The following is a 25007-nucleotide window of genomic DNA, read 5'->3' on the forward strand; positions in this document are numbered from 1 at the left end:
AGCTGAGGTAAAGAAGAATAGGTTTTAATAAATTTTTAGTAAGCATGAAATATATGGAGGGTTGGGAGTAGGGAAGTTAGGTTCAGAAAGTACATCATTATGGTTCAAAATATTGGTTTTATGAGTGACAGTGAAAACCAAGATGTGACCATCCTTATGAATAGATGTGATAGAGTGAAAATGTGGGTCATGGGAATTGAGGAGGTTAATATACTGGGAGTCCAGAGAGCTAGAGGTGATATAAACATGAATAGTGAAATTTCAGAGTATGAGGTCAGAGATCTGGGTAGGGATGGAAACTGTGAACTAGTTACTGAACTCCTTGAGAAAGGAAAAATAATCTTAAAATGTGAAGATAGCTGAAAACTGGAAGATAGCTGAAACAAAGAATTGAATGTAGTCATAAAGACACATAATATAGGTAACTTTTAATACAGAAAGGTGATTGAGTCATGGTGGCTAAGAGATCATCTAGAAGTAATAGTGAGGAGCAAAGGAGTATGCCGACTCCCATTAACTCAGCTTTTTGTTTTTGAGGGGGAGGGCACAAGAGGAGGAGCCCACAATAATAGAGAGTCTGGGCAGAAAATCAGTATCTTCATGAGGGATCTGGGCTTCCATAAGCACCTGGAAAAATGTAAAATGAGAAAGGATTAAGATGAAGGGCATTTGGTTAACAATGGAGAAGAGATTACAGTGATTATTACTGGATGAAAGAGGAGAGGACAATATGGATTACAGAAGAATTGAATACAGCTGGATTTCATTAAGAATATGAGGAGGGACAGCTAGGTGGTGCAGTGAGTAGAGCACCAACCATGGAGTCGGGAGGACCTGAGTTCAAATCTGGCCTCAAACACTTGACACACTTACTAGCTGTGTGACCTTGGGCAAGTCACTTAACCCTAATTGCCATGCCTTTCCCCCCCTCAAAAAAACAAATCTAAGAATATGAGGAGAAGTAATAAGGGAATGAGTTTTTGGGGGAGCAAGAGGGGGAGGGGGACTCAGGAGGCAGTAACCATGAATCAAAGGGAAAAGGAGAAAGATATGGTCTACAGTTTGCCAGTGATAGGTCAAAGCAAGAACCAGGTAATTGCAGCTACTGTCCTTGGAGGTCATATGATAGCTGAGCCATAGGACAGTAGCAGCTTCCGTGGATTATAATTTTAATTATTGGAAAGAGGCAGATATAAATAATTAGTTCAGTCAGTAGGTATGTCCAGATATCTGGATCTGTAGATACCTGGAGTTCATGTCCTCTAGGCTAGATCGAAATTGCATTCAGTGTCAGCCCTATAGTTTCATTAATAGATTACCTCACATTCATTAAGTAAAGCACTATACTAAGCACTGAGGACACAAAGACCCTGCCTTCAGTCAACTTTGCAATTCTCGATGAGCTAGCTAAATGCTAGCCATTATGAAAAATTTTATTATTATCATGGAAACAACTGAGATGAAGGTGGCTGTGCTATGTGCAGAGAAAAGGAATGGCATTCTCAGTATTACAGAATTAGTTGGTAGAAAGGTGAGGATTATAGTCCATGTATCCTATGAAAGTCCTCTTTTTGTCATGCAGTGGTAGCTCACGGAGTCCAACATAATTTGAGGGCTAAAGATCTCGTAGATTGAGAAGAAGCCATAGACTTATATCATTGCTTTTGGAGAGTTGGTATTTAATATGCTCTGTTCACTCTTTGGATCATTCTTTAAGATTCCCCCCGTCTCTGTTGACCACCCCTCTTTCTCTACATGTATCCTAAGTCCTACATATCCATTAATGGCTCATTCAAGACTTACTCCTGCCAAGTTGTCTTCCTTATAATTGATCTCTTAAACAAACATACATTTATTGAGCCATTACTACAATGGAACAAGGAACTGCATAAGAACCTGTGGGCTTTAGATAGAAGTTCTTCCTGTTTCAATGCTTGAGAAGAACCAGATGGTCTTACTTTTTAGGTAGGCCTCATTTTATTCGATACATATACTCTGGAAAGGCTGTACCATCATTTGCAAATTAAATCCTCTTTTAAATGTGTTAGAGAAGAAACTGTGCTCATTCCTTTTGTGTAGAATCATAGCATCATAGTTTTATAGCTGGAAGAGATCTTAGAGGTCATATAATCTAATACCCTCATTTTATAAATGGGCAATCAGTGGCCCAAGAATGTTAAGTGACTCGGCCAAGGATACGTAGAGGAGTAAGTGGTAGAGTTGGGATTGGAAGCCAATACCCCTGATGCAGATCTAGCATTATTGCCATTGTCCTATTTTCTAACACTTACAATCATGCCCTAATTTATCTGTTGTTTTTCTGCTTGGACTTACAGATTTACTACAACTGCATTTTGGTCTGCCTTTCTCATGTTCCTGCATTAATTCCCCTCTCCTATCCTTCCTGTATTTTTTAAAGTCAACATTTATCATTAAAGTATAGATTTGCTCTTTGGGGAAAAAGGACTAAAAGTTGAATCATCCTGCTATTGTTATAGCATTTGGGAAAGGCCAAAATGAAGTAATAGAATCAAAGGAACAATTTATAATACAAAGTCAGTATTATAAAAATAAACAATTTTAAGGACATTTATAATCCAATAGAGACTGAAGAGAGGAGAATCAAGAGAACAGTATATGCAATAACAACACTAAACATAAACAACTTTGAAAGCTATAAAATGTATGATAAATACAATGACCATTCATGATTCCCATCCCACTCCCCCCCCAAAAAAAACAATGATGAAACATGCTATCTATCTATAACAGAGAGGTGATAGGCTTAGGGTACAAGAGGAGACATGTTTTTGAATACAGCCATTCAGGCAATTTGTTTTGTTTGGCTGTGAATACAAGGAATTTGTTTGTACATTTCTTTTTTCATTTTAGAGTGAGAGAAAACAGACTGCTGATTTTTTTTTTAAATAGAGATGTGGGTGTGATGCTCGTGAAATATTGCATATATTTTTAAATGATCTAACCTCATTATTAGTTTTATTTAAATCTTTTATTTTGTTATAGGACATCTCATGAGATGAAGAGTAATCTTTAAATATTTACAATGTAAAAACAAAATGCATCAATAAAACTTTTTTTAAAGGAAAGGTCAGTATAAAATGTTTTTGTTTTTTTGTTTTTTTTCTGAAACTGCTTACTGCTTTTGAGGCCAAAATCCACCAATTCTTTGTTGTTCATCTACAAATACTCATGAAACATACTAAGAAATATAAGGCACTCTATCACAAAATTGATTAGTAAATCAATGATACTCTTTTCCTTTTTAAACTTTCATGAGAAAATTAAGTTTTTGACATTTACATGGACTCGGTGGACCAGGCAGCTCTATGCATTTTTTTTCTTTCCACCTGTATAATACATCTTTGAAAACATCATTGACAAAGATTTATGGTGTTAAGTGTAGATAAAATTGTATTACCAAAAGGTAAGTTGATTTGTGATCATTGTGTAAGGCTAATACCCAAAATGTCATCGTCTCTGTTATTCATCACCTCTCAAATCCCAAAAGCTCTTTTCAAGATTAACTCAAAAGGAGAAACAATTTCTATTACCCAGTTTTCTGAATGGTAAAACAAAACCTGGTTCCCTGTAGACTTTTTTTATTCCCAATTATTTAATATTATCCAATCAGTGTTTATCAGAGCCATAACTAAGATGGGGTATCTGAGACTTTTCTTTTAGACAAATGCATATGGTGGAATTCTACCTCTCCTCCAGAGCCTGATTTTTTTTTGATATTGTTTAACATCTCTAACATTCCTTGAGAGCTATGGCAGGACTCTTTGGAAAAAGGGAAACTCCTTTTCCCTTTGTGCCCAGTCCCTTACCAGTTCAATTGAATTTTCCCTGGGTTCCAGTAATCTTATTTACATCTCATATCTATCAGTGGTTAGTCCTAATTCCTTTCACTGATATAGGTGTGGTGAGGCTTACAGTAGAAGTATAACATATGGGACTTGCCTTTAAGATCCCTAAAAATTATTTGGGGAGATTAGATTTCCCCATGCCTGAAATAGATTCACCTATTGGTGTTCCTTTTTTTCTTCAAGATCTAACCCAGATGTTATCTCCTTTTCTGAACACACAATTAAAATGATTTCTCCTTCCTTATGTTTTTCATAGCAACTTTCAGGTTCTCTCCCCTGAACTTATCACACCCTTTGTATCATACTCATTTGCATATGTCTGTTCTTCCCAGCTAGATTGTAAATACATTGAGAATAAAGTATGTATCATATCAGTCTTTGCAGTCTCGATATGTAGTAAAGTATAATACACATAGAAGAAAGGGTTTACTATATCTAACCTGAATCAATTTAAAGAGATGATTTTTAAATTTGCAGTGTGAGTTTTTACACCTTGGAAATTGGTAAATTCTATAAATTATATCTTGATTTTTTTATTTTGTTCACTGTCTAAACTTAAAAAAAAGTGACAGAAAATGTTAATTATGCAGATTAAGCTTAAGAATATGTCTTGGATGCATTTTTTCCCCTAGAGAACACATTGTTAAACATGTAACAGCACATCATTGAACACAAGGTACTTAAAAAAGTATTTGGTGAATGGTTACTTTTTTTGAAATAGAGAATAATTAAGATAAACTCTTTTGCATGTATTTGTAGAATAATGCATTCATATGACAGATTTATGCTATAATATTAGTACTAGTCCTGTCTTCTGATCTTGAAGGGACAATAGTGTAACATAATTTGCAAAGTTGTCAATTCACTTTAATTTAGACTTTTTGTCAAGAGGATGAATCTAGGAAAAGAAGATTCTTCTCTTGAAATAAATGGGCATTGACCCTTGGATGCACACTTCCTAAAATAGGAATAGCCTGTAAATAGGGTTTCAAACATGTGGACTGGCAGCTCAATGAGTCCATATGACACCTGAGTGTGACTTGAACCAAATTAAAATGTAATTGTTAAATATTTGACAAAATGTATTGTTAAAGAGATAAACATAAAAACAGAGATATTTTATATAAATATAAAATGAATCAATAGATATATTTAAATAATATAATATTAAAATAATGATAAACATAAAAGATAGATAATATTAATAGGTAGATATATTTAAATAATATAATGGTAAATAACTATAAATATAAAACAAAGATAATATCAATAAGTGTTTTTCTAAGGTAATATTAATAGATACCCTCAGGGATCCATACCTATGGTTGAGTGGCCCTTGTTTCTATTTAAGTCTGACACTTTTGGTACAGATTAAAGATTTGTTAAGTATTTGTCTTCATGAACTAGGCTTCACTAATAACCCTCATCCTCACCCAACGTCCTCCCCCTACATTAAAAAGTGAGCTAATATCCAGGATACAGACCTAGGCAATGAATGGGTCAAGAAGATCAACCATAGGAAGTAAAGTGAGCCTTGTCATGTCACAGAAGTTTTTTCTCTCATCCTGTATCACTGTAGGAGCACAATCAGCATTTTTTTATTTTGGCTTTGAAAAAGCTCATCCTTTCTCAAGAATTTGTGAAAAAGTTCTAGTGGGAATCACCGATTTAATGAGAAATCACCAGTTTTGAGGAGAAGAAAAAGAAAATCATCCTCATCTCACTAATGCTGTGATCCACCTATTCAAAGGTGGGGGGAAAAACAAGCTGCAGTTATCTAAATAAGCAGGTGGAGACAGTTAAGAAAATTAACATAAGTTAAATAATGAAAATTCATTATTTCACAACTGAATTACTAAAATCCTTGACATAAACACATTTGTGTGTCATATCCTATTTTATTACTGCCAGAGAATGGTAATCATATAAAATTAAAAAAGAGACTTTAATTAACAAAAGATCAATTAAAAATATATGTAGCTAATAAGAAAAAAATAGACATTTGAAACTTCTAGCTTCGGCATTTTATTACTATGAGTGTAATATGGTAGATTAGAATAATTTTTCAGAATTGTTATTTGCTTTGAATTCTTTTAGAGTAGGATAATGTGGTCAGAACATATTAGGCACCCAAAATTAGAAGCCTAACAGAATTCAGTTTGCTAGGTAGGTGGTATAGTGGATAGAGAAAGAGAGCTGGAGTCATGAAGACTTGAATTCAGATCTGGTCTCAGACACTTAATAGCTGTGTGACCCTGGGCAACTCATTTAATCTCTGCCTGCCTCAGTTTCCTCAACTGCAAAATGAGGATAATAACAGAACCTACCTCACAATGGTATTGTGAGAATGAAATGAGACATTTAAATATATATGTATATATATATATATGTATATATGTATATATATATATATATATATATATGTATATATATATCTTAGCACAGTGCCTGATGCACAGTAGATAATACATAAATATTTATTCCTTTCTCCCTTGTGGATAGTTAGACTTTTCCTAAAAATTGTAAAATATTCCACATACTCCTAATTCATCTTTATACCTCATCCTTACTCACCACTGAACTTTTGCACCAGTTACTCCTGAGTCAGAGTCAATAAACCTTACTATGTTCCAATAAGCCTACTATGTTCCAGGTACTGCGCTAAGAGCTGGATATACAGAGAAAGACATAAGACAATCTCTGCCCCCAAGGAGATCACAATCTAATGGGAGAAAATAACATATAAAAAGAAATTGAAAAGTGAGGGTGCAGGAGGTGAAAGTATATAGCAAGGGCGCATGATGGAGACCTATAGCCAGCAAGGAAAACTATTGGAGAAGGTAGGAGTTACAGAACTGAATTTATCTTTCAGAATACCTCTTCAGCACCCCTTGCCACTGAGGTTCCCTCCCTCCCTATTAGATGGAAAAGTAGGGAATGGACATCTAGGAACTCCTCCCAGACCCTCTGTTTGAGGAAGGCACCCAAGGAATTCACCTAATCATTTCCCACATAGCTGATCTCATGTTTTTCATTATCTCCAGAAACTCATCATTTCAGAGGTATGAGTTTCAGAGTTGATTTCATCTTTCAGAATGATGGGTTTCTGGAGATCATGAAATCCAGGAGTTTAGCTGGGTGGAATCTATGTGACTTTTTCTGCATCTCATGTTTTACCCCTTTAGCACTTTTCATAGCAGTCCCATCTCCAACATGAAGACAAAATGGCTGAACTTAACTCATCTTCTAAATTAATACATTTAATGCCATCCCATCCCTTTAAGAGATCTCAGGTTCTGGATCTTGATTTAGTTGATATGAGAAACTTTCAGTGTTAGTGCTCCCTACACAAGTACAGATCAGTAACACACCTATTAATGTATTTTGTAAGGTAGTGCCCAGCCACTGACTCTCCCAGGGTTTGTAGCTTTTATATGTCAGAGGCAGGACTTGAACCCAGATCTTCATGCCTCCAAGGATGGACCTCTATCTACTACATCATTATCTTTCATTATTATACTAATCATATATATGTTTATTTGCTGAGTGGATGTTTCTTTTCCCACAGTAGCTGAGGAACTTTTTAAGACCACAGTTATAATCTACTCTGTACTCCAAGCACCAAATACATTTTTGCATGGTTGATTAGACCTCAGAAAATATTTAATAATGAATTAATCAGCTTCTCTCAGTACACATTTTGCTCTTTTTTAGCACTTTTCATAGCAGTCCCATCTCCAACATGAAGACAAAATGGCTGAACTTAACTCATTTTCTAAATTAATACATTTAATGGCATCCCTTCCCTTAAAGAGATCTTAGGTTCTGGATCTTGATTTAATTGATATGTGAAACTATCAGTGTAAATGCTCCCTACACAGGTACAGATTTTCATTAAGTGCCAAGGTGGAGAAATGAAAAGAACATGGCACTGCACTAGAAGTCAAGACATCTAGTTCTATTATCATCTCTGTCATTACAATGATTTATTGTTCTTGTGCAGTCGTTTCAGTCACGTATGGCTCTTTCTGACCCCATTTGGTGTTTTCTTGGCAAACAAGTTGGAGTGATTTGCCCTTTCCTTCTTGAACTTTTTTTACAGATGAGGAAACTGAGGCAAACAGGGTTAAGTGATGTGCCCAGGGTCACATAGCTAGTAAGTGTCTGACGCTGGATTTGAACTCATGGAGATAAGTCTTCCTGATTCCAAACCCAGCACTCTATCCGTGGTACCACCTAGATACCTTGTGCGAATCCCTTGATCTCTCTGGACCTTATTTTTCCCCCATTTAATATAAATTGGAGATTTATAGGGAGATCCATAAAGTCTTTCCAACTCTAATATACCACAAGCATTTGATAAGCTTGTTAAAATTGTTTCAAGTATAATAGATTTTTTCATACTTATCTTGAAGACTATTCTGTAAATTCAATAATTGAAAATATTCCTTGGTAATGAGTGCTTTGTAAAATTAAGTAGGAATAATACAGCATTATTTTATTTTTAAAAATTAGACCTTTGAGAAACTGCCCTAGGTAGCAGGTACCCCAAATTAAAACATTAGTTAAAACATGCTACATATGTCAGGGTACATTTCAGTCATCTTCAAATAGTCAGTGTTTTGTTTTCAAGCATAGTATCATTGGAAAAGACCTGTTAGAAAAGATTGTTGTGGCCCATGTTGAAATAAGGAAACTGGATCCTCTTGCCTAAATTCAACACACAACAGTTGGGTTTTGCTGTTCACGATGGTACAGGACATTTTGTATAATCGTTGATAATTTCATCTTCTAACACCTAAGGTCATTTGTTAATGGTGAAGAATTTATCAATGCCAATTATAGTGAACAAAATACAGGATATTATCATGTCATAATTTTTCATTCCTTTCAAAGCAGTTAATTGTTATTCACTCATGAAGTCTCAAATCACAACTCCCTTTAGCTTATCTGGCTAATGGTTAAGCACAGGTCCCATTATATCACTTCCTTGCTCAGAAGTAAACTTTAGTGATTCCCTCTAACTTCTAGGATTAAATGGAAAGCCCATTCTTTGTCCTTTTGACATTTTTTCAAACCTATTTTTCTGTCATTTTAATATGTTATGCTCCTCAACGTCTACAATTGTACAAAAGTTTCTTTTTACTCTTTTCTCTCAAACAACTTTCCATTTCCTGCCTCCATGTATGGGTTGCCTTCCATATTTGGAATATACTCCTTCCTTACCTCCATCTCTTAGAATCACTGGATTCCTTCAAAAAGAATTTGATTTAAAAATCATTAGCTTCCTTTCAAAATAAATCTCCTGAGTATGGGCTTTCCTGATTTCCCCTGCTGCTATTATCCCCTACCAGAAATTCACTTGCACTTTATTTTTTTTGTATTTTATTTATATGTAAGAGAAGTATCTCATACACCAAAGTCCTACTAATGTAATTAAGAAGATAATCCACCTCCACATACTCCGGATTGTAATTTGGGCATCTTTTCTCAGCATTGTTTATTCAGTGGCAGATCATGAACACAAAAGATGACATAACACATCACCACACAACATAAAACAAAACAAACAGCCTGATACCTTTATTCTTTTTTAAAAAATCATTATTTATTTATTTAATATTTTCAGTTTTCAGCATTAATTTTCACAAGAGTTTGAATTACAAATTTTCTCCCCATTTCTACCCTCCCCCACTCCAAGATGGCATATATTCTGACTGCCCCATTCCCCAGTCAGCCCTCCCTTTTGTCATCCCACTCCCCCCATCCCCTTTTCCCTTACTTTCTTGTAGGGCAAGATAGATGTTTATACCCCATTGCCTGTATATCTTATTTACTAGTTGCATGCAAAAACTTTTTTTTGAACATCTTCTTTTAAAACTTGGAGTTCCAAATTCTCTCCCCTCTTCCCTCCCCACCCACCCTCCCTAAGAAGGCACACAATTCAGCATAGGCCACATGTGTATCATTATGCAAAACCCTTCCACAATACTTATGTTCTGAAAGACTAATTTTATTTCCCTCCATCCTATCCTGTCCCCCTTTATCCACTTTTCTCCCTTGACCCTGTCCCTTTTCAAAAGTGTTTGCTTTTGATTATATCCTTCCCCTATCTGCCCTCCCTTCTATCATCCCCACTGTTTTTTATCTCCTTCATCCTTCTTTCCTGTGGGGTAAGATACCCAATCGAGTGTGTATGGTATTCCCTCCTAAGGTCAAATCCAATGAGAGCAAGATTCACTCATTCCCTGTCACCTGCCCCTCTTCCCTCCCAACAGAACTGCTTTTTCTTGCCACTTTTATGTGAGATATTTTACCCCATTCTATCTCTCCCTTTCGTCCTCTCTCAATATATTCCTCTCTCATCCCTTAATTTGATTTTACTTTTTTAGATATCATCCCTTCATGTTCAACTCACCCTGTGGCCCTCTGTGTGTGTGTGTGTGTATGTATGTATGTGTATATATATATATATACCCTCTTCAGCTACCCTAATACTGAGGTCTCATGAATTATACATATCATCTTTCCATGTAGGAATGTAAACAAAACAGTTCAACTTTAGTATGTCCCTTAGGATTGCTCTTTCTTGTTTACCTTTTCATGCTTCTCTTGATTCTTGTGTTTGAAAGTCAAATTTTCTATTCAGCTCTGGTCTTTTCACTGAGAAAGCTTGAAAGTCCTCTATTTTATTGAAAATCCATAGTTTGCCTTGGAGCATGATACTCAGTTTTGCTGGGTAGGTGATTCTTGGTTTTAATCCTAGCTCCATGAACCTCCAGAATCTCATATTCCAAGCCCTTCAATCCCTTAATGTGGAAGCTGCTAGATCTTGTATTATTCTGATTGTGTTTCCATAATATTCAAATTGTTTCTTTTTGGCTGCTTGCAATATTTTCTCCTTGATCTGGGAGCTCTTGAATTTGGTGACAATATTCCTATTCTTTTTGGGATATTTTTCAGGAGGTGATTGGTGGATCCTTTCAATTTCTATTTTACCCTCTGGTTCTAGAATATCAGAGAAGTTTTCCTTGATAATTTCTTGAAAGAAGATATCTAGGCTCTTTTTTTGATCATGGCTTTCAGGTAGTCCAACAATTTTTAAATTATCTCTCCTGGATCTATTTTCCAGGTCAGTGGTTTTTCCAATGAGATATTTCACATTGTCTTCCACTTTTTCATTCCTTTGGTTCTGTTTTATAATATCTTGATTTCTCATCAAGTCACTAGCTTTCACTTGCTCCAATCTCATTTTTAAGGTAGTATTTTCTTCAGTGGTCTTTTGGACCTCCTTTTCCTTTTGGCTAATTCTGCCTTTCAAGGCATTCTTCCTCATTGGCTTTTTGGAGCTCTTTTGCCATTTGAGTTAGTCTATTTTTAAGGTGTTGTTTTCTTCAGTATTTTTGGGGTCTCCTTTAGGAAGTCATTAACTTGTTTTTCATGGTTTTCTTGCATCACTCTTATTTCTCTTCCCAATTTTTCCTCTACTTCTCTAACCTGCTTTTCCAAATCCTTTATGAGCTCTTCCATGGCCTGAGACCAGTTCATGTTTTTCTTGGAGCCTTTTGATGTAGGCTCTTTGACTTTGTTGACTTCTTTTGGCTGCATGTTTTGGTCTTCTTTGTCACCAGAGAAAGATGCCAAAGTCTGAGTCTGAATCTGGGAGTATTTCTGCTGCCTGGCCATGTTCCCAGCCAACTACTTGACCCTTCAGGTTTTCTCTGGGTATGACTGCTTGTAGAGTGTACTTTGTTTCAAGCTTGAGGGGCTGCACTGTTGTATTCAAAGCTATTTCTATACAGCAAGCTCTAACACACCAGCACTCCTCCTCCCCCAAGAACCACCAACCTGGACCTGACTCAGATCTTAAGCAGGCTCTGCACTCCTGCTCTGATCTGCCACTTAATTTCTCCCAGCAGGCGGACCTGGGGCCAGAAGCAACTGCAGCTGTAGTTCTGTAGCTGCACCGCCCCTGCCACCTCTGGGGCAGTGGCCGAACCGCAAACTCCTTTCAGTCTCTCCCAGACGCTTTTCCCGCTAACGTTCTCTGTTGTCTTTGGGGTTTGTTCGTTGAGAAGTCTGGTAACTGCCACAGCTCAATGAGTCAGGGTGCTAGGGCCTGTTCTGCCCTGGCTCCCAGTCTGGTTGGTCTGCGCATTCCATGCTGGGCTCTGCTCTGCTTTGCTCTCTGGTCCATGAGATAGACTTTACCCCATGACCATCCAGGCTTTCCTGGGCTTGAGCCTTGCTTCCCTTTGCTATTTCATGGGTTCTGCAGTTCTAGGATTTGTTCAGAGCCATTTTTTATCGGTGTTTGGAGGGTCCTGGGGAAGAGCCCTTGGCAAGTCCCTGCTTTCCAGTCGTCATCTTGGCTCCCCTGATACCTTTATTCTTAATATGTATTAAGACCACTTTGTATCAAAATAATAATGGTATAGTAGAAAGAAAACTACATTAGAATAAAGAATCCTGTGCCAGAATCCTGGCTACTAGCCTTGTGACCTTACTAAGTTCACAAAGCTAACCTCAGTTTCACCTGGAAAAGGGGATGATAAATCTTGCACTGCCTACTGTACAAGGTTGTTTTGAGCAAAGTGATTTGTAAATTATTAATCATTTATGCTGCTTTGGAATTAGCATCAGGACATATGGGATTGGATACCAACTCTCCTACTTACTACCTGTATCCCTTTAAGCAAGTCAGTTTCTGGCCCAGATTTCTTTTCATGCTAAGTTCCATGTACTCTATAGTGTATTTGTATATTGTAAAGAATTGTCTGACCACTGACTGGCCCAGGGTCCATAACTTGTATATGTCAGAGGCAGGACTTTAATCCAGGTCTTTATGCCTCCAAGAATGGATCTTTATCTACTATATCATGCTCTTTCACTATTATCCCAAATATATATGTTTATTGCTTGAGTGTGGCTGTTTCTTGTCCCATATTAGCTGATGAATCCTTTGAAGACCACAGTTACATTCTACTCTATACTCCAAGTATGATATTATATGCTAGGTGGGAGCTTGGAAAACAACACTTAATAATGAGCCAACCAGCTTCTCCCAGTACACATTTTGCTCTGATGTTCTTTCAGCCATCTTTTTTTTCCTTTTAGAAATGCCAAGGTGGAAGAATGAAAAGAACATGGAACTGAACTGGGCAGAGAAGGGAAGGATGGTGGGGAATAGAAGGAAACTAGGGTATATATAACACCAACCAAGATCTGGATAGGTTGATAAATATTGAGAGAACTTAAAAGGAATAGAGGTTGCTGAGTGAGGGCAGCAGATAGAGGATCTGAAACTGGCAGTGAGAAACTCAGAGGTGCACTGTCTTGTGAGTGGATTAAGGTTTCCATGAGTGCAAGAAAATGGAAGCAGTATGAAAGGACGAAGTCTAATAAATATTTATTACAATAGATCTTAATTTTTAGAGGGCACAACAGAAAATGAGTAACCTGTGACAAAGAATATCACAGGAAAAAGGGCTCTGGATCAGAAATCAGAAGATTGAGGTTTGAATCCTGACTTTGCCCCTTACAACCTTGTGATCTTGGACAAGTAATTTCACCTTTAAGAGGTTCAGTGTTCTCATACGTAAAATGAAAGTATTAGGATAAATGGCCTTTAAAGTGCCTTCCAGCTCTTGACCTATTAACCTATATAAAGGCCAACGATAGATACCATAGTCTAATGGCATTTGTAACTAAATGTTGAGATCCTGTTTTTAAGACACTGCAAGTTACTCTGTATACAAAGACATTACAGAGATCCTGATTTCAAGGAGGTTACAACTAAATGAGAAAGACTATGACATACTCTATAAGTGAGCTATTATTATTTTGAAAATGACATTGATTTTTCAAATAAAATTACCTATGCTCTGAAGAATTCTTTCCTAACCTGATGAACCATGAAATTAAAAGATTTTCTTTAAAGTTGCCCTTTCTACTTGAAGTTCATCATAATTTTTCTTTTATGGTAAGTTAATTACATTTCTCTCCCTAAACCTCAAACCCTTATTTTGTGAATTTCTATATTACTTTATGTTCTAAGTCAATTGGCCAACTGTGAGTAGGTGGGTGAGAAAAATACAGGGAGATTGATGAACAGCTGTTTCCAAAGATCAAGAGTACTCCATGACGGGATGGAACAGATTCTTAATTTATTAAAGTGGAAAGGATCCATCTCCTTTCTGTCATATCCAAATCATTCATCGAATGTTAGATGTTCTGGGTTCCCATATGTGGAATACTTGGTGAGCCTGTCTAAAGACATTATCTCACAAATTTCTGACTGTGTTATTATTGCATTAATTAATTTTATAGGATCACATATAATTAATCTTTGCAGAAAGTATTTAAAACTCCCATTAAAAAAACAAACTTTAAACCACTGACATTAGCAGGGGCAATGTCTAGTCACTCTCATCTCAGAAACAAATCCCTCTCTCAGATTTAAAAAAAAACAACTTAATTAAACTAATAATTGTGGGGTACCTTCAAATTTACCCAATGTCTCATAATTCTTTGTACTAGGAATGTGTTAAGAATCCTGGGCTTTCTCTTCCTTTATCTTTTCTTCTTTCTCTAAGGCCTGGTCTCTCAGATTTCCCTTTTTCTTCCCTACAGGTCTGTGATATCTCTAGTCCATTCTATACTTTACTAACAGATTATTTATCCTAAAACATTGACTTGGTGGTAAGAGTTCCCTCCTCAACAACTTCTGTTTGCTCTCTGTTGCTTACAGAACAAAGTCCAAATTTTTCACCCTGAATTTAAACTATTTCCACTATCTGATGTCAATCTACTTTTTAGCTTTATATCCAACTGCTTCTTAGAACATTTTGTCTATCCATACCAATCTCCTCACCATTTCAAATCATCCTATTTCTTTTGGTCTCCATTTGGTGATTCTGTCCCTTCTAATGTCTTTCCTCTTTTTCTCTACATTTTGAAATCTTTCTTTCAATGTTTAGCTTAAGTCTAATCTGCTTTATAATAATTAAGTAGATATCATCTATGAAATAAGAATGACAGGGTATATTCTTTTCTAAGTCTTACTCCTAGATGGGCACAGTGGATAGAATACTGGGCCTGGAGTGAGGAAGACCTGAGTTCAAAATAGGCCTCAGACACTTAATAACTGTGTGACCCTTGGCAGGTCACTTAACCATGTTTACCTCAGTTTTTTTTCGTTTATAAAATGACCTAGAGTAGAAAATGGCAAACCATTCCAGTATCTTTGCCAAGAAAACCCCGATTGGGATTATCAGGAATTGGATGCAATGGAAATAACTCAACCACCACCACAACAACAACAAAGCCTTACAGAATATAGGATGGAAGATGTGACTTCACTCATATTGGAAATTCTGAGGTGAAAGAACTTCCTCTATCAGTTCAGATTGGCATGTTCTCTATCCTTAGCCCCCAAAGCTTACGTGAGTTTCCTGGGGTCACATAACCAGCATATGTCTGAGGTAGGAGTTCATTCTAAGCAAATTGGGCTCTTATGTTGGCTTTTTATCCATTATTCCACACTTCTCTTCTTAGTCATTTCATATCTTTTTCTCTTGATGAAACAACTTTCCAGTGGAATCAAATTGCTATTGGCAAACTCCCTCATTTTCTCCCAGTGGATTTTGCTCCAAGATGTATCTTGATTTGCAGAACAGAAACCAGTGGTGGGAAACTGATTTTCCTGTTCTTTAGGAATATGAAGGACCATAGGATGGAAATCATAAAAATGGAGCATTAAGTAACTGAATAAAAGGGCACTGGAGATGAAAGGAGAATAGGCAGATAATTGTCAGTAAGGCAAGGCATTATTTCAGGAGCCCCTGGAATAGGCTGGAGTGAACTTTGAGAAAGTTGCCAGTAATTCAGGGATTATACAGTTCAAGCTTCACAAACCACAACAATAGCAGAAATAAACAATGGCTTTTTTTGCCTTTTGCCTTCTGCACTTGCTGAAAATGTGCAATGCCTTTGGAGTTAGGAAGAAAGATAGATAAATGTTTAAACAATGCAAAGGCTGTAAAGAGGTATTTTTTTTCCTCTAGCTTCCTCTTCTCTAAAATGAAAATTAAATCACAAAATATTTATTGGAAACCTATAAGCAAGGTACTTCAGCCAGCATTATGAGAGATAAAAAAGTATAAACTATTTTATAAGCTTTTGGGGGGCACATGGCATAAGAACATACAAATAAAATAAATTGCATACTGAATCAGTCCTAGACCAATATCCTATGTCTGGCCAGGGGATATTCTGTGGCAGAACGTGAAGACTAACATCATTTATATTATTTTAAGCCACAGGATCTCATGAAGGCTGTACATTATAAAAAGAGTTCCCGTAATACTGGGATCATAAATATTTGAAGATATATTGAAGTATGAAGAGTCATGTGGAATGAGGGGGATCCATTGTTATACAGCTTTATTGACACCCTTCACATTCTTGCTTATTTGATACTGGTGTTTCTCAATGTAGTGAAAAGACATTCAGTTCTTTAGTGTTTCTTCTCTCAGATTTTAGTATTATTAAAGACTAAGATCCTGTTTCTCCAATGTCTACTTGCACCATGTGTGGTTTGTAGTGTTTTCTCTGGCTGTAAAAAATCCTAGTAATAACTCTACTATTGCATAATATATTTTAGTACAATATTTAATATATCAATTCATGTAATGTTTTAATCTTTCCCCTCTAGAACCTTTCCATGTCATTTTACCTACCTGTGGGGCTTGTAATGAGAAAATAAAATGGAAAAACATATGAAATGTGGCTTTTTGCAAATACTGAAAAGAAACAATGAATGAATCTGCATAAACTTCTTCCCATAACATAATGTTGAGAAGCTTAGCTTAAGTGCTAATCATTACTTTGTGCTGCTTGCAAACAACTGCCAAATTTGGTTCAAGACAAAATAAAGACTATTGGCTCATTAGCAAATTTGGCAGTACTAGAATGACAGTAATCACATTTCCATTCTATTTTCATAGTTAGGGCTTCAAAGTAGCTTAAAAATATTCATTAACAAAACAGGTTGAAGCATGCCAAGGAGTAGCTGCCTCAGCACTGTCATTTAAAATAACTTCAGTAGCTTTATCAAGAAGGGCAGAGTTTCATTTTAACTGTAGGAAAAGGGAAACAAATACCATAGCAATACCATGGCATGCCTGATAAGATTAATGTTAATTTTACTTAGAAGTAAATGAGTTCCTCAAAAAATAAAAGCTCCACAAAGCAATTTGTTGATTATTTAAGAGCTGCTATCTTACTCTTAATTATGAGGTAATTCAGCCTAAAAAACTTTTCAAAGAAGTTTTTTATTCTACAAAAGTTTACTGATATCTGATTTTCAATATGGTGCATTGATCAACATAAAAATTACTTCTTGAATGATACCTATAGCTACTCCGATGCAGAGGTGGTACAGGACAAGGGGAGAGTCCATGGTTGGAATGTTGCATATAATAGCAGACATTTTCAATGAATCGATCAGTTTGGATGATTTTTCTTTTCTTCCTTTTTTTCTTTAAAATAGTCTTCATTTTAAGGGATGACTGTATAGGAAGTAGGAAGGTTGAATATGGGGGAAACCTAAAAGATGTAAAGACAAAATAGATCTACATGTATATGTATCATGTATGTGTGTATGTGTGTGTGTGTGTGTGTGAAAAACTCACTTCTTAAACACCAGAAACAAACTTATATACTGCTAAAGCTATTTCCTATGAATTGAAAATTCAGGGATGTTGCAAAAAAAAAAAAAGATTTCCTCTACCCATGTATCATATTGTATCCCACCATCAGAGAGTTATTCCTTAGGTTTAACATTGGACTGTCTCACATTTAAAAGTGGATGCCCCTGAGAGTAATAACATGTTAACATGGTGATACCTTAATATTACTTAGGCTAGTAGATATGAGGAGAAGGAATGAAAGAAGAGTCAAGTACAAGTGAACCACTTTAAGGGGAAATTTGTGTATGCCATATATTTTCCCACAGCCAAATTCAATTAAACATCTAGCTGTACAGTGATGGTGATATACAGAAGCATGCTCTCTGAGTTCTGTGAGCACATTGGTTAATGTTCTGAATCCGTAATTAATGAGAAGGGAATATGCGCAATGAAGGTACATGGGACCAATGCAGGCAACATGAGCTTAGTAATCTTCCTTGAATGTCAGTAAGAAAGCTATGCAATTGTATCTACAGGGAATGATTTATAGAAAGGGCTACTCAGACACAGGGTAATGGCTGAGATGTACTGGGAGGGCATCTCTTGACTGACAGAGGTAGAGTGATATGATATAGTTCCAACTCTTTTGCTAAAATTCCATATAGTATTTTAGTGGCACCACTGAACTCAATGATTTGCCTTCAAATTTTATGACGTGATCCATAGGGGTGCAATTTTCCCTACAACTAAGAAAAAAACAAGAAATTCTATGACCCTTGAAAATGAGAAGAAAAAAATAAACAGTAAAATGTGATACAAATTTGGAATTGGGAGAAACTTTAAAAATAATTTAAACCACCCCCTTTACTTTACAAGTGGGTAAATTGAAGCCCAGAAAGGTTAAGTGACTTGTCCAAAGGTATATTCCATCAGAGACTTCCTTCTAAGTTGAAAGTGAATCATTGACAACTACTCTTTATATCTTGCTATTCAACCAGGTCTAAGATCATTTAATTATATTAGTTTCTAAACCATACTTCTCTCTCTCTTTTAAATAAGAAAAACATAAGAGAACACCAAATGTTTTAATAAACTCTTGCTAAAATATATTTATGCAACATTTACACAGAGAAGTAGTATTTTATAGTGGATAAATAATTAGCCTAAAAGTTCTCATCCAAATCCTACTTCTGACACCAATTGACTGTAGACCTTGAACAAATCACTTAATCTCTCAGTGCCCTGTGTAACTTTGTAAAGTTATAAATTGCAGAGCAGATGCCAATATGTACAGGTTGTAGAAGTTTCCTAAGGAGGGAATTTTACTTACCAAATATTCTTAATATAAATAAAATCCTCTCTATTAAAAAATTACCAACAGGATTCCTCTATGTTACAAGTGTAGTAACCGTATCAAAAAAGGAAATGAAGTTTGTCTGGCACTATTAGCTCTTTAGAAAATCAAGCTGTCTCTTTGTAATTATGGATTCATTTCTAGATATATACTACCTGTTTAGTAATTTATTCTAGATTTATTTTTCTCGGAATCCAAGTCAAGTTCACTGGCCTATAGTTTTCAGATTCACTTTATTTGACCTGTATGAAAAACCTGTATGAAATTTGTCCTATTCCAGGACTATAGTAACTTGTCCAGTTTTCAGGATCTTTAAAAACTTACAGATGCTGGTTTAACAACATCTATCTATTCTTGCTTTACAATTTTGAGGCCCCATAATTTATGAACCTTTTATGAGTTACTAAATAAATCTGGTCCCATTGGAATGGATAGAGTCCTAAGTGGGTTACTCATTTTCATTCCCCTGATAAAACTGCTGTTCAGATCATTCAAGTTACATATTTTTTCATAACTATATATCAAGAAGTTGGGGGAAATGAAGGAAGAGTCTTTTCCTGCTAGAATTTCGTCTTTAGCAGGCTCGGGTCAGGCATGAATAAACTTGTTGTCCACTATTTAAGCATACCCATCTGTCTTGATTCGACCATGACCCTGGCTCGTTTTTCCTCTTCAAGGTATTTACTGTTATGGCCTTATATGCTGCATTAGTATTGTCCTCGCCTTTTAGCTTGATGGATGACTGAACATTCCCAAAGGATAGTAATGGTACTTGGGAAAAAAAAAATTAGGCAGCCAGCACCATGGCTAACCTTCTGTTGTCGAGCAATGGAACACCAAATGAAAACTGACGTCATGATCGAAGTTAGCAATGGGTTTCTTCAGTGCACTCACTCCTTGGACTCAAAAAGATTTCAATTAAAATATAAAAGGACTCTACTGATATCCTGAATTCTATTTCCACAGTTACTTTAAAACAAAACAAGCAACAGAAAAAAAAACCCACACCTGTATTCTTATTTGTTTATAAAATAAGTTAACCTCAAGATTAGGTTTGTTTGTATTTATGTTTTGCCTAGATTCCTGGCTACCTAAGTAAAATTACAGTAAAAAATATATTGACGCAGAACTTTTTTCTAAAATCTTCTTAGAAGCATTTTATAGAATAAATTAAAAAAAAAAAACTAACATAGTGTGTAGAGTATTGGATTTAGAGTCAGGAAGGCCTCAGATTGAATCCTGCCTCAGATACTTAATAACTGTGTGGCCCTAGATAAGTCACTTAATTCGGTCTATCTCATCTTCCTCATTGGAGGATAGTACTGAAAACTCAGAATCAGGAAGACATAGGTTCAAATTTCACACCTGAAATTTCACATTCTTACTACAAGTGTAATCATGAGTATTTCATTTAAACAAGTCTCACTTTAAGGAATTGCTCAAGATTACATTTCTAGTAAGTATCAGATGTGAAATTTGAACCTATGTCTTCCTGATTCAAAGACATTCAAACTATTCGTTTTATTCTTGCCTCTAAAGCAGATTTTACAAACAGTTTAATCTCTGTTTAGAAAGGAAACTTAATTGCAAAGACTGAGTCTATACAAACATGAAAATAGCTAAAATAATGGGGCACCTCATAAACCTTGTTATTTGACATTTTATAGATGTGTCAGACTCAAGTTTCATATTTGCTTAATTTTTTAATTCACTGATCTTATTGTTATTATGTAAAAATTTACTATGTAAATCTTTGTTTCTCTCAACAAAGGCTTGCTAATCCACTTATATATTCATTTGGACAAGAGGACAAAGAGCTGTGTAATATGCTTGACTTGTGTTGCAGCTGAGAGCAGACTTGACATGGTCCTTGGGTAATGGGTTTGGGGTCCCTGGAGCTCATCACAAATACATGATTATTTTAATGAAGCAAACCTTTTGTTTTGCTTTGTTTTGTTAAATCGAGCTTAGAGAAAATCAAAGAAATATGAAGAGGAACAAGGATCCTAAAAATTTCAGGGGAAAAAGTTTGCTCATGTCGCTTATGGGGAACTTTAAGTGGCACCAAAGGACTCTTTGTTCATTTGGAAACAGAAGTATGGACACTGAGGTAACTATTACCGAGCTGCAGCTAAATTGTGGTGATGGGAAAGCAGTGACAAAGGGGTTGAGTGAGACAAGTTCTTACCGACCACTCTCCCACATTAGGAGAAGCAGTATTTTAATTTCTGGTAACTTAATCATGCTACCTGTGTAGAATGTGGGAAATAATAGGATAGAGAGGGCATTGGACCCAGTGGAAGAGGCAACAAACATTTATGAAGACTTTCCATATGCAGGCACTGTGGTAAGCACTGGTGACACAAAGTATGGTATTTGCCCTCTGAGGAGCTCACAGTCTAAAGGGGGAGGTACTATCCAAAAAAAATTATGTACAAACAAGCTAACTGCAAGATTAATTGGAAATAATGAAGAGAGAGAAGGCCCTAAAGCTAAGAGGGATTAGGAAAGGCTTCCTATAGAAGGTGGTATGTTAGCTGGGAATTGAAGGAAACCAAGATGTCTGCATGGGTTAATCATCTCTGTTTGGCTAATCTGTTTTTAAACTACCTCTCCAGCATTAATTCATATCATCTCCCTTCACACAATATATATTTGAGCTGACCTGGATAACTGTTCCTTGAATTGACATTCCATAATTGTGCATTCACATAATTGTGCATTCACATAAGCCATCTTTCATCCCTTCCTTCCCAACTCCACATTTCTGAATCCTTAACTTCATTCAGCATTCAGCTTAGTGGACACATATTTTTGAATATATCCATACTTTCTCCAAGTTACCTTCCTTTTCAAATTATTTTTGCATTGACTTACCTGGTGTATTACGTATCAGCCCCCAACATCCAGCAGAATATAAGGTCCCACATTTTGACTTAGAGCTCAGAGATTGCTTTAATGATCAGATACCACAAGGAGTTCAAAGATAGAAAAAGGGAGTAAGGACTCCTCTTAGCAGTAAAATTCAGCTTTATTTTGTATTCAATAGGCCTTGGGACCTATGATGTACGACATTGTTTCTATGAGAAAATTTGTTCAGAATTGCCAACAAGGGATGTCCAGTGAAATTTTTGAAAATGTCTCATTTTTAAGTTTAGGACTGGCTGTACTCAGTTTTCACTATTAGTTCACATTTTCTTCCTTTATGTTAAATAGAATTCCAGACAAAAACAAACATTAAATGTCTCATTTTTTATATTGTAATGAGATTGAAAGTCCTGTATCAAGCCTGCATGACAGTTCAACTTTCTCATGAAATCTCTTCTGTAATAACATTTCACATTTCAAATGATGCCCAGGCCCATAAGTTGAATAATGAGGAAGGATTCACAGGCAGGACGATGCTAAAAATATTACCAAGCACTAACCAGGCTTTATGGCTATTACTACTAAGCTTTTGTTTTGGAGGACTTTTTTTCCAGTGCAGTACAAAAACATGATTAAACCAATAAATTAAACCTTTGTCTATTCAGTAATTAGACGTACAGAGGGCTAACCCTGGCCCAAGTCATCCATCTTCTTCCACTTCCACCAACCATGGTCACAACCTCTGCTACCCCTGCCATGGGAGATATTGAAAGAAAGGTGGCTTTCACACAGTTTGTATCCTAATTGTTTAGCATAGTGACTAGTATGTAGTAAGTACCTAATAAATGCTAGTTGATTAACTAAATTAAAAACTTCACACATTGTATGACCTTCAGTACTTCCCAGCAGTAATAGCTACACTTGTTTTCTGCTCCTTTAGATTCAAATACTGAGAGTTTATTGTAAACCATGTAGTCCTAGATATTCCAGCGCTATGTTTCAACAGTAGTAATGAGCAGGGAGGAAGAAAAAAGAGGGAGGTAGTAATAGAGTTGGCTTCAGGAAGACATAGCAACTATGAAGTATGAAATAGGGTGAAAAAGAAATATGAAACAAGGTGAAACAGAAGAAAGATCCCTCATCTGGGAGTGAGAACCTTTGTTCCTATTATCAGCTAGAGGTTTTCTGGATGTCCTTGGCTGAGTCACTTCAACTCTTTGAGTTTCATTTTCCTTATCTGTAAAGTGAAAGGAATACGTCAGCCCCCAAACCCATCCCTAACTTTGGTTAGTGACATAGACACATCTAACTGTGGCTCCAAGAAAGGAGAAACACAATACTGAACCTCACAGCCTGGTCAAGGTGAGGGGACTCTCAGTGAAACAGAAGTCAAGAGGACTATTTTATTTTATTTTTTTATTTAAATTTATTTTTAGTTTACCACACACGGTTCTACATAATTTTGAGTTCCAGATTTTCTCCCCTCCCTCCCCCCTCCCTTCCCACGACGGCATGGAATTTCATATAACTACCATGTATAACTTCACATTGAATTAATTTATACATTAGTCAAGTTGTGGAGAAGAATTATGACCAGTGGAATGAATCATGAGAAAGAAGAGACAGAACCAAAAAAAAAAAAAAACCTAAAAACAGAAACAAAAGAGAAGAAAAAAGGCGAGCATGTAGTGTGCCTCAATCTGTATTCAAACTTCACAGTTTGGATGAAGATAGCATTCTCCATCGTGAGTCCCCTGGAGTTGTCCTTGCACCTTTCATTGCTGAGAAGAGCGAAGTATGTCAGGGTTGGTCCTCACGGAATCCATATATCTGTGGTTGTGTACAATGTTCTCCTGGCTCTGCTCCGCTCACTCAGCATTGTGTCGTGTAGGTTTTTCCAGGTTGTTATGAAGTCCGTATCATCCCCATTTCTTATGGCACAATAGTATTCCAATACCTTCATATACCACAGCTTGTTCAGCCATTCCCCAATTGATGGGCATCCCTTTGATTTCCAATTCTTGGCTACCACAAAAAGAGCCGCTATAAATATCCTTGTACATATGGGTCCTTTTCCCGCTTGTGTGATTTCTTTGGGATACAATCCTAGAAGTGGTATTGCTGGGTCAAAGGGTATGAACATTTTTATAGCCCTTTGGGCATAGTTCCAAATTGCTCTCCAGAATGGCTGGATCAGCTCACAACTCCACCAGCAATGTCAAGAGGACTATTTTAAGGAAGAAACACTACCCCCAACCCCTGGCTCTGTACTTTATATACAGTATGTGCTCACTTAGTGTGTTTGACTGAAAAATAAGGTACATTCGAGTGACTTAGCCACTAGAACTTAGAAAAATCTTAAACACAACTTTGAAAGCCGTGCTTAAAAAGAGTAGAAAACAAGGATAGCAACTACTTCTGGGAAGTCTTGAAGCTTATGGTTATATTCTTTGAATAATGATGATTAAATTTTAGTCAGAAAATTTAGCTTAATAGTTATATTTAGAAACAAAAAGCAAGAGTCAAATTTTAAAAAATCTGTTCTAGAATAGTTTTTGTTTATAACGAATTATTTCCCGATGAATACTGGAATTCTGCAAAATGCCTCCCCTGCCCCTTGACTCCTTTTGGATTACGAAAAACTGGCCTTCCTGAGTTTCTGAAAATCACAAAAAGGAGGTCAAAAAACTCCAAAGATGGCCAAAGTTTGTTTTTTATTTGTTTCTTCAACCACACATGAGTCTAAAAAGTGGAATGGTTTTACCAGAAGCCTTCACCATTTTTTTCTTACTGACTCTTATGCCTTCTCTAAATCATGGTTCCTCCATCGAAATATAATGTAGATAACATGATTTGTTTAGTCATCTCAGTCAACCTATATCTAAATCTTATTTTTAGTCAAAACTCTTTCGATTATCTTTATGGAATAGAACAGGTTCTGAATTGTATTGGTTTACTTTCTTCAGAATCTAATGTTCCAGCTCACAGTGATCCTAGAACATACTGGTCTGTGATAGTCCTTTGTTTTTCTGAACCTGTCTTTATCAACATTCTTCAATCCACTCAATATTTTAAAAGTCCCCTAACTTGGTGAAGGTAGCTGTCACTGACTGTATTTTTTTCTATTTTACATGCATCTATTTTTTCTTAACAATGAAAGAGTCTATAGGATTCAAAGACTGACCTTTGTGAAATTACTGATAGCTT

This window comes from Trichosurus vulpecula, chromosome 2 (assembly GCF_011100635.1).
Source record: "Trichosurus vulpecula isolate mTriVul1 chromosome 2, mTriVul1.pri, whole genome shotgun sequence".
Lineage (NCBI taxonomy): Eukaryota > Metazoa > Chordata > Mammalia > Diprotodontia > Phalangeridae > Trichosurus > Trichosurus vulpecula.